At 48.2% G+C, this 17,244-nt stretch overlaps 1 protein-coding gene and 1 pseudogene across 1 annotated transcript in view; one reads left to right on the top strand and one right to left on the bottom strand.

The window, feature by feature from the left end:
* FCHO2 (FCH and mu domain containing endocytic adaptor 2) overlaps positions 1-17,244 on the top strand; it is a 418,994-nt gene that overhangs the window by 123,147 nt on the left and 278,603 nt on the right. The gene's annotated exons all lie outside the window — the stretch shown is intronic.
* On the bottom strand, positions 9,384-9,501 carry LOC134951198 (5S ribosomal RNA; annotated as a pseudogene).

Below are 17,244 nucleotides of genomic sequence, written 5' to 3'. Positions count from 1 at the left end.
GATCAGTTCAGTGCTTGTCGTTCCTGTTTTGACGTCACAAACACACCCAGCGTTCGCCCAGACACTCCCCCGTGTCCCCGGCCACTCCTGCGTTTTTTCCGGAAACGGTAGCGTTTTCTCCCGCACGCCCATAAAACGGCCTGTTTCCGCCCAGTAACACCCATTTCCTGTCAATCACATTACGATCGCCGGAGCGATGAAAAAGCCGTGAGTAAAAATACTATCTCCATTGTAAAATTACTTGGCGCAGTCGCAGTGCGAATATTGCGCATGCGTACTAAGCGGAATTTCACTGCGATGCGATGAAAAATACCGAGCGATCAACTCTGAATGAGGGCCACTGTTTGAAAGTATCCACTTGACCTCAGGATAGAGGTTTCAATGACCATGCTGTCAAAGACAGTCGATCCACATGTCTGTGATAACTAAGACCCTGCGCAAGGAGGTCTGAACGTTGAGGGAACAGAAGTAGAGCATACATTGCCATTCTCTGCTGCTCTTCCTGTTTAAACTTTCTCACCACCCTGGGTAATAGGGTAATTAGAGGAAAAACCATCCACCAGATGAAGGTGCTATCTCAACGATAAGGCATCCATAACGATCGCCCTGGGTTCCTTTGTGCTTGACCCATATGTGAGCACTTTGTTGTTCAACCAAGATGCTATGAGATATATCTAGCAAGCACCTCTTGTTTACTAGAGTCCGGAAGATCTCTTGGTGTAGAACCCATTCACTTCCCTGAATGGTGTGTCGACTTGAGAGAGTCCGTTCCCCGTTTAGGATTCCCAGAATGAGAACGGTGGACAAGGTTGGCTGATGAAGTTCTGCCCACTTAGGTATGTGACTTAACATCTTCATCACTTTTCGGCTGAGAGTTCCTCCCTGATGTTGAGGTACACTACTGCCGTCGCATTGTCTGAGCGGAACTGGACTGGTTTTCACTGAAGTCTGTCCCGTGCCTACACCGGTTTTCAACCTTTATCGGTAGACGGCTCTTTTGGAACACAATCTTCCTGACGCTGATCCTAGTGTCAGAATCTTCCCAATCTGATATCAAAAGGATTTCCCGTTGTCCAGCTGGGATGTCTATAGCCACCAGGCTAACGACCTTCTTACTTTTATCGTAAGTACCATAGTCCGTCTTTATTGTCTGATGCAATCCATTAATACTTACAACACCTTGTATTCCCAGCTGGTCCCTCCAGGTACCAACCATGCCCACACTGCTGATCTTCCATGAACCAATGAAATCTGGGCATATCCAGTGTGGTGTGACTGTAGATTCTACTTGGTAAGAATCAGACGCTGCAGAGATCTAGAGTGGAATTGTGCATACTCCCTCCTGTCGATGCAGATACCATCAAACCCATCCTCACATTGCTGCGTGAATAGATACATACCGTTTGACTGTATGGCGAGTCCTGATCCTATGTTGAACCCTGGATTTTTCTGGCTGGGTCCACAGGATTATCCACAGGATAACATTGGGATATGGTTGAGTGACAGCGGAAATGGCACCAACACGGTCACAAGCTTTCTGGCCTCCCTGGATGCATCGGGGCTTCCCCATATAATTCCGCCCACTGACTCAGATCAGATTTTTGCTTGGTGCGGCAGGTAGCCGCATGGTCACAGGGCTGCTGTAGATAAAGCAGCCTGAAGCTTTTATTATTTTATTTTCTCTGACGTCCTAGTGGATGCTGGGAACTCCGTAAGGACCATGGGGAATAGCGGCTCCGCAGGAGACTGGGCACAACTAAAGAAAGCTTTAGGACTACCTGGTGTGCACTGGCTCCTCCCTCTATGACCCTCCTCCAGACCTCCGTTAGAATTTTGTGCCCGGCTGAGCTGGATGCACACTAGGGGCTCTCCTGAGCTCTTAGAAAAAGAGAGTTTATTTTAGGTTTTTTATTTTCAGTGAGATCTGCTGGCAACAGACTCACTGCTACGAGGGACTAAGGGGAGAGAAGCGAACCTACCTGCTTGCAGCTAGCTTGGGCTTCTAGGCTACTGGACACCATTAGCTACAGAGGGATCGAACACAGGCCCAGCCTCGGTCGTCCGGTCCCTGAGCCGCGCCGCCGTCCCCCTTACAGAGCCAGAAGCAAGAAGAGGGTCCTGGAAATCGGCGGCAGAAGACTTCGGTCTTCATCAAGGTAGCGCACAGCACTGCAGCTGTGCGCCATTGCTTCCCATGCACACCTCACACTCCGGTCACTGATGGGTGCAGGGCGCTGGGGGGGGGGGGGGGCGGCGCAATATTGAGTACCTTGGCTGGCAAATAACACATAATATAGTCATAGAGGCTATATATGTGTAAAATACCCCTGCCAGATATACATAGAAAAAAGCGGGAGAAGTCAGACGAAAAAGGGGCGGGGCTATCTCCCTCAGCACACTGGCGCCATTTTCCCTCACAGCTCCGCTGGAAGGATCGCTCCCAGGCTCTCCCCTGCAGTTTCCAGACTACATAGGGTAAAAAAGAGAGGGGGGGGGGCACTAAATTTAGGCGCAATATTGTGTATACAAGCAGCTATTGGGAAAACTCACTCAGTTCTCAGTTATAGTGTTAATCCCTGTGTTGTATAGCGCTGTTGGTGTGTGCTGGCATACTCTCTCTCTGTCTCCCCAAAGGGCTTTGTGGGGTCCTGTCCTCAGTTAGAGCATTCCCTGTGTGTGTGCGGTGTGTCGGTACGGCTGTGTCGACATGTTTGATGAAGAGGCTTATGTGGAGGCGGAGCAGGTGCCGATAAATGTGATGTCACCCACTGCGGGGTCGACACCTGAGTGGATGGTTATGTGGAAGGAATTACGCGACAGTGTCGACTCCTTACATAAAAGGTTTGACGACATAGCAGATGTGGGACAGCCGGCTTCTCAGCCTGTGCCTGCCCAGACGTCTCTAAAGCCATCAGGGGCTCTAAAACGCCCGCTACCTCAGATGGCAGACACAGATGTCGACACGGATACTGACTCCAGTGTCGACGATGATGAGACTAGTGTACATTCCAATAGAGCCACCCGTTACATGATTACGGCAATGAAAAATGTGTTGCATATTTCTGATATTACCCCAGGTACCACAAAAAAGGGTATTATGTTTGGGGAGAAAAAACTACCAGTGGTTTTTCCCCCATCTGATGAATTAAATGAAGTGTGTGAAGAAGCGTGGGCTTTTCCCGATGAGAAACTGGTAATTTCTAAAAAGTTACTAATGGCGTACCCTTTCCCGCCAGAGGACAGGTCACGTTGGGAGACATCCCCTAGGGTGGATAAAGCGCTCACACGTCTGTCAAAAAAGGTGGCACTACCGTCTCCGGACACGGCCGCCCTAAAGGAGCCTGCAGATAGAAAGCAGGAGGCTATCCTGAAGTCTGTATATACACACTCAGGTATTATACTGAGACCGGCTATTGCTTCAGCATGGATGTGCAGTGCTGCAGCTGCGTGGTCAGATTCCCTGTCGGAAAACATTGATACCCTAGACAGGGACACTATATTGCTAACCGTAGAGCATATTAAAGACGCTGTCTTGTACATGAGAGATGCACAGAGGGATATTTGCCGGCTGGCATCTAAAATAAACGCAATGTCCATTTCTGCCAGGAGAGGATTGTGGACTCGGCAGTGAACAGGAGATGCAGATTCAAAAAGGCACATGGAAGTATTGCCTTACAAGGGTGAGGAGTTGTTTGGGGATGGTCTCTCGGACCTCGTTTCCACAGCGACAGCTGGGAAGTCAGCATTTTTACCCCATGTTCCCTCACAGCCAAAGAAAGCACCGTATTATCAGGTACAGTCCTTTCGGCCCCAGAAAGGCAAGCGGGTTAGAGGCGCGTCCTTTCTGCCAAGAGGCAGAGGTAGAGGGAAAAAGCTGCAACATACAGCCAGTTCCCAGGAACAAAAGTCCTCCCCCGCTTCCTCTAAGTCCATCGCATGACGCTGGGGCTCCACAGGCGGAGCCAGGTACGGTGGGGGCCCGTCTCAAGAACTTCAGCGACCAGTAAGCTCGCTCACGGGTGGATCCCTGGATTCTACAAGTGGTATCTCAGGGGTACAAGCTGGAATTCGAGACGTCTCCCCCTCGCCGTTTCCTCAAATCTGCCTTGCCGACAGCTCCCCCGGACAGGGAGGCAGTGCTGGAGGCAATTCACAAGCTGTATTCTCAGCAGATGATAATCAAGGTACCCCTCCTTCAACAAGGACGGGGTTACTATTCCACAATGTTTGTGGTACCGAAACCGGACGGTTCGGTGAGACCCATTTTAAATTTAAAATCCTTGAACGCTTATATAAGAAGGTTCAAGTTCAAGATGGAATCGCTCAGGGCGGTGATTGCAAGCCTGGACGAGGGGGATTCCATGGTATCACTGGACATCAAGGATGCTTACCTGCATGTCCCCATTTACCCTCCTCACCAGGAGTACCTCAGATTTGTGGTACAGGACTGTCATTACCAATTCCAGACGTTGCAGTTTGGTTTGTCCACGGCACCGAGGGTATTTACCAAGGTAATGGCCGAAATGATGATACTCCTTCGGAGAAAGGGAGTTTTAATTATCCCGTACTTGGACGATCTCCTTATAAAGGCGAGGTCCAGGGAACAGTTGTTGATCGGTGTAGCACTAGCTCGGGAAGTGCTACAACAGCACGGCTGGATCCTGAATATTCCAAAGTCGCAGCTGGTTCCTACAACGTGTCTACTGTTCCTGGGGATGGTTCTGGACACAGAACAGAAAAAAGTATTTCTCCCGGAGGAGAAGGCCAAGGAGTTGTCGTCTCTAGTCAGAGACCTCCTAAAACCAAAACAGGTGTCGGTGCACCACTGCACACGAGTCCTGGGAAAGATGGTGGCTTCTTACGAAGCAATTCCATTCGGAAGGTTCCATGCAAGGATCTTTCAGTGGGATCTGTTGGACAAGTGGTCCGGATCGCATCTTCAGATGCATCTGCTGATAACCCTGTCTCCAAGGACCAGGGTGTCGCTGTTGTTGTGGCTGCAGAGTGCTCATCTTCTAGAGGGCCGCAGATACGGCATACAGGACTGGGTCCTGGTGACCACGGATGCCAGCCTTCGAGGTTGGGGGGCAGTCACACAGGGAAGAAACTTCCAAGGACTATGGACAAGTCAGGAGACTTCCCTACACATAAATATTCTGGAACTAAGGGCCATTTACAATGCCCCAAGTCAGGCAAGACCCCTGCTTCAACACCAGCCGGTGCTGATCCAGTCAGACAACATCACGGCGGTCGCCCATGTAAACCATCAGGGCGGCACAAGAAGCAGGATGGCGATGGCAGAAGCCACAAGGATTCTCCGATGGGCGGAAAATCATGTGTTAGCACTGTCAGCAGTGTTCATTCCCGGAGTGGACAACTGGGAAGCAGACTTTCTCAGCAGACACGACCTCCACCCGGGAGAGTGGGGACTTCATCCAGAAGTCTTCCAAATGGTTGTACACCGGTGGGAAAGGCCACAGGTGGACATGATGGCGTCCCGCCTCAACAAAAAGCTAAAAAGATATTGCACCAGGTCAAGGGACCCTCAGGCGATAGCTGTGGACGCTCTGGTAACACCGTGGGTGTACCAGTCGGTGTATGTGTTCCCTGCTCTGCCTCTCATACCCAAGGTACTGAGAATAATAAGAAGGAGAGGAGTAAGAACTATACTCATTGTTCCGGATTGGCCAAGAAGAGCTTGGTACCCAGAACTTCAAGAAATGATCTCAGAGGACCCATGGCCTCTGCCGCTCAGACAGGACCTGCTGCAGCAGGGGCCCTGTCTGTTCCAAGACTTACCGCGGCTGCGTTTGACGGCATGGCGGTTGAACGTCGGATCCTGAAGGAAAGGGGCATTCCGGAGGAAGTTATCCCTACGCTAATTAAAGCTAGGAAAGAAGTGACCGCAAACCATTATCACCGCATATGGCGGAAATATGTTGCGTGGTGTGAGGCCAGGAAGGCCCCAACGGAGGAATTTCAGCTAGGTCGATTTCTGCACTTCCTACAGTCAGGGGTGACTATGGGCCTAAAATTGGGTTCCATTAAGGTCCAGATTTCGGCTCTATCGATTTTCTTTCAAAAAGAACTGGCTTCACTACCTGAAGTTCAGACATTTGTTAAGGGAGTGCTGCATATTCAGCCCCCTTTTGTGCCCCCAGTGGCACCTTGGATTTCCCTATAGTCGCATTGGTTTGAACCACTTAAAACCGTGGAACTAAAATATCTCACATGGAAAGTGGTCATGCTGTTGGCCTTGGCTTCGGCCAGGCGTGTTTCAGAATTGGCGGCTTTGTCTTGTAAAAGCCCTTATCTGATTTTCCATATGGATAGGGCGGAATTGAGGACTCGTCTCCAATTTCTCCGAAAGGTTGTTTCAGCGTTTCATTTGAACCAGCCTATTGTGGTGCCTGCGGCTACTCGTGACTTGGAGGACTCCAAGTTGCTGGACGTAGTCCGGGCCCTAAAAATCTATGTTTCCAGGACTGCAGGAGTCAGAAAGACTGACTCGCTATTTATCCTGCATGCGCCCAACAAGTTGGGTGCGCCTGCTTCAAAGCAGACTATTGCTCGCTGGATCTGTAGCACGATTCAACTTGCACATTCTGCGGCTGGACTGACGAATCCTAAATCTGTAAAAGCCCATTCCACGAGGAAGGTGTGCTCTTCTTGGGCGGCTGCCCGAGGGGTCTCGGCTTTAGAACTTTGCCGAGCAGCTACTTGGTCGGGGTCAAACACATTTGCTAAATTCTACAAGTTTGATACCCTGGCCGAGGAGGACCTAGAGTTCGCTCATTCGGTGCTGCAGAGTCATCCGCACTCTCCCGCCCGTTTGGGAGCTTTGGTATAATCCCCATGGTCCTTACGGAGTTCCCAGCATCCACTAGGACGTCAGAGAAAATAAGATTTTACTCACCGGTAAATCTATTTCTCGTAGTCCGTAGTGGATGCTGGGCGCACGTCCCAAGTGCGGATTGTCTGCAATACTTGTATATAGTTATTGTTGAGCCATCTGTTGAGAGGCTCAGTTATATTTCATACTGTTAACTGGGTATAGTATCACGAGTTATACGGTGTGATTGGTGTGGCTGGTATGAGTCTTACCCGGGATTCAAAATCCTTTCCTTATTGTGTCAGCTCTTCCGGGCACAGTATCCTAACTGAGGTCTGGAGGAGGGTCATAGAGGGAGGAGCCAGTGCACGCCAGGTAGTCCTAAAGCTTTCTTTAGTTGTGCCCAGTCTCCTGCGGAGCCGCTATTCCCCATGGTTCTTACGGAGTTCCAGCCCATCCACTACGGACTACGAGAAATAGATTTACCGGTGAGTAAAATCTTATTTTTATAGACTTACTATGTTTTGTGAGCGACTTTTCTTAATAGCGTCTTAAACGCATACTGGAAAGAGTCGCTTCAACAACTCCCTACCGGGTCGCAACAACGCTTACCTTCGCAGTACAGTGCTGTCTCGACTGGCGTCTGTGTCGGATGTTCTAGCAAGTCCAGCAGACGTAACCAGGCTGTGGCCGGAGCATGGGGGGAAGGTAAGTCTATGGATTTCCTCTTACTAGAGGGGTCCGGACACAGCTACACTGTATTGGTGGAGACTACAAACAGTGTGTTGATGCGCCGAACATCTCGAGTGCGACAGCGCTACGCTCTAGGGATCATAGGCGCCAGGACTAGGCAGAGGCCGCGATCCTTAGGGTTTAAGTTAACGGGGGGGATTCAGACGCTCTCCTGGCCGCCCCTCCTCCGAGTTCATGACCAGTTTCCGCGCGTCTCCCGTCCATGAACTGAATGACATTACTTCCGTCTCAAACGCTACCACGAGGGTACTCGGTCGCAGCTTAGACGCTGCGGTTGTGTACACTAGAGATCCCGCCTAGACAGAGTTGCAGGCCTTAACGTCTGCATACACGTGGAGGTCGCTGAGCGTCCGTGTCCGTCAGTGAGCGACTGTGTCTGTTATCAGTTATCATGAGCAGTAGTGTACATCAGTAGCGTCTGAATCCACTCAGCGTCTTACGAGCGCATTTGCTTGGATATGGAAGTGGGGTGAGTCTCCCTGTATCCCGCTCTACAGAGGAAGGGTATACAGTACTAAAAATTCTCTCTACTTGTTAGTATGAATTGTTAATTTTTAATACATATTGCATATGAGATCTGTTTATTACTGTGTTTTCTGCATGTTATGTTGAAAAAGAACCAGTTGAAACAGAAGTACAATTTTCCTACTTACTTGTAAGTTGTTATGGGGGTTGCATTCTCATATGACAATGTCTAATGCTTTAACATGTGACTGACTGCTAGTATGTGTGCTGACTTTTCTATGTAACGTCAGTCCTATTCTGACCCTCAATTCAGGTGCACTGTGGTCAGATTGATCTCACTTCTAGATACTCATTGCGAGGAAAAAAAATTACTCTCTGTAGACCTGATCCAGTACAGCCCCCAAGTGAGTCATCCATTGTGATGGAACTGGAGACGATTTTCCCCAAGTTATGAGTCACTTGCCCCTGCAAACACGTTATTGCTGTTGCCGATGACAAAGAGCAATCTCTGTTATTACCCCCATATTTCTGGTAAATACTCTGCGGACTGTGGATAACCCAAAGGGTAAGGCCTATAACTGAAAATGCTGTTTGGAGGATAGCAAACCTTTGATAACACTGATGGACAGTGGTATAGGAACATGTAGGTAAGCATCCTGTATTTCCAGGGATACCATAAAAGCCCTGGCTCCATGCCACACATAAGGAACGTAACGATTCCACGTTTCCAAATGTATTTATTCAGGATTTTAGGATTGAGCATGGGCCGAAATGACCCATTTGACTTTCGACTAAAACCAGGTTGAAGTAAAACCTTGTCCTTTGTTTGCCAGAGGAACTGAAATGACTATTTCTGACCTGCTTCTTGCAAAGCCTTCATCTATAGCCGAGACAGGCTGTTTTGAAGGCGAAAGCATAACTAGAGATACCGTGTCAGATCTGTGTGACCTGCAGAAGTCGGCTCCCCAACCTGGGGTCTCCCAGGCGGAGCACACACCATCAGCTGATGGTTTAATTTTTCTACAGCACCTGGTGTATTCCCCGATGGTCTCCCATCCGAGTACTAACCCGGCCCAACACTGTAGATCTTCTGGTAGCCCAATGCTTTCCTAGTCTCCAATCACACTGATGTGGGATTCAAACCTATGACAGGCTTCCATTGATGGTGTAAGACCAACATGACCTGTTAGATACTACAAAAGGGCCGAAATGCTGAACTTTTAGGTTTGAACTGTATGTGGAAGGAACCTGACCTTCGTGGAGTCTGCTTCTGACTCCAGAATATCTGTCAATTCTTACCAAACAGAATATTTTCAGAAAAATACAAATATTCCACCTACAGCACCTGGTATTCGCAGATGTTTCCCATCCAAGTACTCACCAGGCCCCACACTGCATAGCTTCCAAGATCTGGTAAGATTGGGCATATCCAGTGTGGTGTGGCTGTAAATCTTCCACGTACCCAGCAAAACTGCTCTATGAGCAGGTATAGTTAGGGCCGATGCCCTGGAGTATTTATTTTGCTCATATCTAATGCTTCCAGGAACATTGCAGTTTTTTATATGAGCCATATGAGATTCTTGCTCTACTGAAAAATCTCCTTCCATTGCATCAGCCCAGGCAACCACTGCCTTTGTCATTCAAGCCGAAGCCAAGGCTTGGCCTCATGACAGCCCTAGACAGGAAAAATTGAAAGCAAAGCTAATGTAGATTGTTCGTATCTACTTGAGGAGCCATCTCCCCTTTTTTTTTTAAACAGTCCCCAGCTGGAAGCAGATCATTGGAATTCCATTTCTTAGGAATTCTAACTTCTTACTGGGCGTAGCCCGAGCCTCTTTCATGATTTCCGTCAGCTGATCTGACCCTGGAAACTCAAGTTTTGGGATGTTTAAACACAGGTGCGGCTGCTGATGTGCTAATGGTCAGCAAGATGATAATAATGGTGACAATGCAGGAGTCCAATACTTTCTGACGGAGGACCCTATTTAAAGGTAGTAACATTCGTTCCTATTGGTGCATTACTATAATTGATGCAATGCACCTGATTATACATCTGTTCGGTCCTACCTCCTAATCCACCTCCTATTCCATTAGCTTTAAATAGGGTCCTGGAGCATTTGGGAATTATTCTTTGATAAAGCACCTGTAACAGGAGCGAAACACGTCAGAAAGTATTGAACCCCTGCATTGTCACCATTTTCTCTAACGTCCTAAGTGGATGCTGGGACTCCGTAAGGACCATGGGGAATAGCGGCTCCGCAGGAGACTGGGCACAAAAGTAAAAGCTTGAACTAGCTGGTGTGCACTGGCTCCTCCCCCTATGACCCTCCTCCAAGCCTCAGTTAGATTTTTGTGCCCGAACGAGAAGGGTGCATGCTAGGTGGCTCTCCTGAGCTGCTTAGAGTAAAAGCTATAAAAGGGAGTAACACTTATATAAGGTTATCCCTATATATATATATATATATATATAGCGCTCTGGTGTGTGCTGGCAAACTCTCCCTCTGTCTCCCCAAAGGGCTAGTGGGGTCCTATCAGAGCATTCCCTGTGTGTGTGCTGGGTGTCGGTACGATTGTGTCGACATGTATGAGGAGGAAAATGATGTGGAAGCAGAGCAATTGCCTGTATTAGTGATGTCACCCCCTAGGGAGTCGACACCTGACTGGATGGTTGTATTTAAAGAACTACGTGACAATGTCAGCACTTTACAAAAAAACTGTTGACGACATGAGAAATCAATTAGTGCCTGTCCAGTCGTCTCAGACACCGTCAGGGGCGATAAAACGCCCGTTACCTCAGTGGGTCGACACAGACCCAGACATACTGAGTCCAGTGTCGACGGTGAGGAGACAAACGTAATGTCCAGTAGGGCCACACGTTACATGATCACGGCAATGAAGGAGGCATTGAACATTTCTGACACTACAAGTACCACAAAGAAGGGTATTATGTGGGGAGTGAAAAAAACTACCAGTAGCTTTTCCTGAGTCAGATGAATTAAATGAGGTGTGTGATAAAGCGTGGGTTTCCCCCGATAAAAAAGTGCTAATTTCTAATAAATTATTGGCACTATACCCTTTCCCGCCAGAGGTTAGGGTGCGTTGGGAAACACCCCCTAAAGTAGATAAAGCGCTCACACGTTTATCTAAACAAGTAGCGTTACCGTCTCCTGATACGGCCGCCCTCAAAGAACCAGCGGATAGAAGGCTGGAAAATATCCTGAAGGGTATATACACACATACTGGTGTTATACTGCGACCAGCAATCGCATCAGCCTGGATGTGCAGTGCTGGAGTGGCGTGGTCGGATTCCCTGACTGAAAATATTGATACCCTGGATAGGGACAGTATATTACTGACTATAGAGCATTTGAAGGATGCATTACTATATATGCGTGATGCACAGAGGGATATTTGCACCCTGGCATCAAGAGTGAGTGCTATGTCCATTTCGGCCAGAAGAGCGTTATGGACGCGACAGTGGTCAGGGGATGCGGATTCCAAACGACATATGGAAGTATTGCCGTTTAAAGGAGAGGAGTTATTTGGGGCCGGTCTATCGGACCTGGTGGCCACGGCAACGGCCGGAAAGTCCACCTTTTTACCCCAGGTCGCCTCTCAGCAGAAAAAGACACCGTCTTTTCAAACTCAGTCCTTTCGTTCCCATAAGTACAGGCGGGCAAAAGGCCACTCATTTCTGCCCCGGGGCAGAGGAAGAGGAAAAAGACTGCACCAGGCAGCCTCTTCCCAGGAGCAGAAGCCCTCCTCTGCTTCTGCCAAGTCTTCAGCATGACGCTGGGGCTTTACAAGCGGACTCGGACACGGTGGGGGCCCGTCTCAAAAATTTAAACGCGCAGTGGGCTCACTCGCAAGTGGACCCCTGGATTCTGCAGGTAGTATCACAGGGGTACAAATTGGAATTCGAGACGTCTCCCCCTCGCCGGTTCCTGAAGTCTGCTCTACCAAAGTCTCCCTCCGACAGGGAGGCAGTTTTGGAAGCCATTCACAAGCTGTATTCCCAGCAGGTGATAATCAAGGTACCTCTCCTACAACAGGGAAAGGGGTATTATTCCACGCTGTTTGTGGTACCGAAGCCGGACGGCTCGGTGAGACCAATTTTAAATCTAAAATCCTTGAACACTTACATAAAGAGGTTCAAATTCAAGATGGAGTCACTCAGAGCAGTGATAGCAAACCTGGAAGAAGGGGACTATATGGTGTCTCTGGACATCAAAGATGCTTATCTCCACGTCCCAATTTACCCTTCTCACCAAGGGTACCTCAGGTTTGTAGTACAAAACTGTCATTATCAGTTTCAGACGCTGCCGTTTGGGTTGTCCACGGCACCTCGGGTCTTTACCAAGGTAATGGCCGAAATGATGATTCTTCTTCGAAGAAAAGGCGTTTTAATTATCCCTTACTTGGACGATCTCCTGATAAGGGCAAGGTCCAGGGAACAGTTAGAAGTCGGAGTAGCACTATCTCAGTTAGTGTTACGTCAGCACGGGTGGATCCTAAATATTCCAAAATCGCAGCTGATTCCAACGACACGTCTCCTGTTCCTAGGAATGATTCTGGACACAGTCCAGAAAAAGGTGTTTCTCCCAGAGGAGAAGGCCAGGGAGTTATCAGAGCTAGTCAGGAATCTCCTAAAACCAGGCCAGGTGTCAGTGCATCAGTGCACGAGGGTCCTGGGAAAAATGGTGGCTTCTTACGAAGCGATTCCATTTGGAAGATTCCATGCAAGAACGTTTCAGTGGGATCTTCTGGACAAATGGTCCGGATCGCATCTTCAGATGCATCAACGGATTACCCTGTCGCCAAGGACAAGGGTGTCTCTTCTGTGGTGGCTGCAGAGTGCTCATCTACTAGAGGGCCGCAGATTCGGCATTCAGGATTGGATCCTGGTGACCACAGATGCCAGCCTGAGAGGCTGGGGAGCAGTCACACAGGGACAAAATTTCCAAGGCTTGTGGTCAAGCATGGAAACATCTCTTCATATAAACATTCTGGAACTAAGGGCCATTTACAATGCCCTAAGTCAAGCAAAACCTCTGCTTCAGGGTCAGGCGGTATTGATCCAATCGGACAACATCACGTCAGTCGCCCACGTAAACAGACAGGGCGGCACGAGAAGCAGGAGGGCGATGGCAGAAGCTGCAAGGATTCTTCGCTGGGCGGAGAATCATGTGATAGCACTGTCAGCAGTGTTCATTCCGGGAGTGGACAACTGGGAAGCGGACTTCCTCAGCAGACACGACCTTCACCCGGGGGAGTGGGGACTTCATCCAGAAGTCTTCCAAGAGATGGTAAACCGTTGGGAAAAACCAAAGGTGGACATGATGGCGTCCCGTCTCAACAAAAAACTAGACAGATATTGCGCCAGGTCAAGGGACCCTCAGGCAATAGCGGTGGACGCTCTGGTAACACCATGGGTGTACCAGTCAGTGCATGTGTTCCCTCCTCTGCCTCTCATACCAAAAGTACTGAGAATCATAAAAAGGAGAGGAGTAAGAACTATACTCGTGGTTCCGGATTGGCCAAGAAGGACTTGGTACCCGGAACTTCAAGAGATGCTCACGGAGGACCCGTGGCCTCTACCTCTAAGAAAGGACCTGCTCCAGCAGGGACCTTGTCTGTTCCAAGACTTACCGCGGCTGTGTTTGACGGCATGGCGGTTGAACGCCGGATCCTGAAGGAAAAAGGCATTCCAGAAGAAGTCATCCCTACCCTGATAAAGGCCAGGAAGGATGTAACCGCAAAACATTATCACCGCATTTGGCGAAAATATGTTGCGTGGTGTGAGGCCAAAGAGGCCCCTACAGAGGAATTTCAACTGGGTCGCTTCCTACATTTCCTGCAAACAGGACTGTCTATGGGCCTAAAATTAGGGTCCATTAAGGTTCAAATTTCGGCCCTGTCGATTTTCTTCCAAAAAGAACTGGCTTCAGTGCCTGAAGTCCAGACGTTTGTCAAAGGGGTACTGCATATACAGCCTCCTTTTGTGCCCCCGGTGGCACCTTGGGATCTCAATGTGGTTTTGGGGTTCCTAAAATCACATTGGTTTGAACCACTCACCACTGTGGAATTAAAATATCTCACATGGAAGGTGGTAATGCTGTTAGCCCTGGCTTCAGCCAGGCGTGTCTCAGAATTGGCGGCTTTATCTTATAAAAGCCCTTACCTGATTTTTCACACGGATAGGGCAGAATTGAGGACTCGTCCTCAATTTCTCCCAAAGGTGGTTTCAGCGTTTCACGTGAACCAGCCTATTGTGGTGCCTGCGGCTACTAGGGACTTGGAGGACTCCAAGTTACTGGACGTAGTCAGGGCCCTCAAAATATATGTTTCCAGGACGGCTGGAGTCAGGAAATCTGACTCGCTGTTTATCCTGTATGCACCCAACAAGCTGGGTGCTCCTGCTTCTAAGCAGACGATTGCTCGTTGGATTTGTAGTACAATTCAGCTTGCGCATTCTGTGGCAGGCCTGCCACAGCCAAAATCTGTAAAAGCCCATTCCACAAGGAAGGTGGGCTCATCTTGGGCGGCTGCCCGAGGGGTCTCGGCTTTACAACTTTGCCGAGCAGCTACTTGGTCAGGGGCAAACACGTTTGCTAAATTCTACAAATTTGATACCCTGGCTGAGGAGGACCTGGAGTTCTCTCATTCGGTGCTGCAGAGTCATCCGCACTCTCCCGCCCGTTTGGGAGCTTTGGTATAATCCCCATGGTCCTTACGGAATCCCAGCATCCACTTAGGATGTTAGAGAAAATAAGAATTTACTTACCGATAATTCTATTTCTCATAGTCCGTAGTGGATGCTGGGCGCCCATCCCAAGTGCGGATTGTCTGCAATACTTGTATATAGTTATTGTTACAAAATTCGGGTTATTATTGTTGTGAGCCATCTTTTCAGAGGCTCCTTCGTTTATCATACTGTTAACTGGGTTCAGATCACAGGTTGTACGGTGTGATTGGTGTGGCTGGTACGAGTCTTACCCGGGATTCAATATCCTTCCTTATTATGTACGCTCGTCCGGGCACAGTATCCTAACTGAGGCTTGGAGGAGGGTCATAGGGGGAGGAGCCAGTGCACACCAGCTAGTTCAAGCTTTTACTTTTGTGCCCAGTCTCCTGCGGAGCCGCTTTTCCCCATGGTCCTTACGGAGTCCCAGCATCCACTACGGACTATGAGAAATAGAATTATCGGTAAGTAAATTCTTATTATTATCCTCTTGCTGACCAATAGCCCATCAGGAGCCGTGAGGAGAGAGACCGCACATTTGTGCATGCATGCAGCACACGGAGGACGGGACTCACAGCGCTCTGAGGTCGGGAACAATGTAATTATCGGGCGCTAGTAAAATGCTGGATCCCGCAGCCGAAGTCTGCCTCATTACGTTATTAGGACTCTCCCTCGCTGACATTCTTTGTGGAAGCTGCACGTAAGGCTCCGGTGTGGAGCAGTCTATTATACTGCAACATTGTATCGCTAGTGGGAAGTGATAAAGGAACTGTGATATAAAGAATCTATGCTGGAATCCATTGCTTTCATGGTTATAAGCTAAACTGAAAAGTATATGGAATATACAAGCAAATTATAGTCCACAGACTGACTTTTACCATATATTTTTGTGCACATAGCAATCTTGGATCCACCTCCATAGTGTTACTGATACCCCTTTCACACCGCACAAAGAACCCGGTATCGACCCAGCGTATTGCCGGGTCAGCGTGCGGTGTGAAAGGGGCATAGCCGAAATCCCGGGTCACCTGACCTGACAATTCAACCCAGGAATAAAGCAGTGTTATACCTGGGTTGAATACCGGGTCATTGGCTACTGAAACGGGCTCCCGGGTCGATGTGACCCGGCTCCGCCCCCTGCTGCCGGCTCCGCCCCCTGCTGCCGGCTCCGCCCCCTGCTGCTATGGCAACCCACCCGCCATATTGCCGGGTCGGGGAAGCCAGCAGCAGCGGCCAATGCCGGATTCCATCCTGGAAGGACCCGTTTCCAATTCCCGGGTGGGATCCAGCATTGGCAGTGTGAAAGGGGTATAAATGTGTTGTATGTGATTTTTATTGTTTACGACCGGTCAAGTTTAAACAAGTAAACTTTTATTAAACTATATATTATATAAATTTATTGGAATTATTGGATCTTCAGCCATATCGTACATTTTAAATTATAGCGCAGGGAGATAGTTGTTCTAGTGTTTATTTATAATGTATCTAAATAACCTTGTAGTTGTGCCCATGTACATGGATTAATCCAGCAATTTCCCTTTTCACTTAATCTAAAATGTTAGTTGTTGCCTATAATACAGCTGTTTTAATCTTCACAAAAGTGTATGAAGTTCTCTACCTTTACAGAGGTCTTTGACTTTCTACGTACCCTTGCTGTACAGTTGGGTTTAAGCTATTTACATCACTGATGTCGTCAAGAGCCAGCAGACTGTAATATTCTCCAATGGGATTGCGTACAGAAAGTGCACAGAGAGTGATAGAGTAGGGAACATTTCATTAAAGCTCCCAGGAGCTTTACATATTTTTGTAAATGTTTAATTAGCACTTTCATGCAATGGGTTCCACTGGAACCGCTATGGGGTATTGGCATTCCTGCCATGCTTCGTAACGAACAATTAGTTTGACAATTAGACAATTGCACACATTAAAATGATTAAAGCTAAATTCTTAAATTGAGTCCTGCTTATAATATGACTACTGTGAAACTGCTGTATATTAGAAATGTTGATACTTTAATGCTTTCTAACATTAACAATCCATATTATATATATTATTAGCAGTGGTGGGCTATACCTATGGACTGCAGTAAAATAGGCTGCTGTGCCTGTAGTCACAGCATAATAAAATAAACCCCCCAAAAAACCTGAGGGTTTTTTTTAATTAAAGAAGCCATTTTGTTTAAACCAGCCAACCCTGCTAACTGTACATACATGTATAACCACTCATGAAACGTCTTGTTAAGCAGACATTGATATGTGTTCTCTTTCGCCCATTTGCTCCCTATAGTCCAGTGTTCTCTACAGAAAGGCCTTCATGCTACTGTAGAATTGGCAGACATTGAACAGATAAACAGCCAGTGTGCTCACAGGTGCTTACTGTCCGATGTTACTGTATTTACTCTCTGCATGCACAGATCCTTTTTTTATTTTTTTTCTAATTGCCGTTTTTAAGT

The sequence above is a fragment of the Pseudophryne corroboree genome, chromosome 1 (assembly GCF_028390025.1).
Source record: "Pseudophryne corroboree isolate aPseCor3 chromosome 1, aPseCor3.hap2, whole genome shotgun sequence".
In the NCBI taxonomy this organism is placed as follows: domain Eukaryota; kingdom Metazoa; phylum Chordata; class Amphibia; order Anura; family Myobatrachidae; genus Pseudophryne; species Pseudophryne corroboree.
This window is presented reverse-complemented; position numbering and strand designations above follow the sequence as displayed.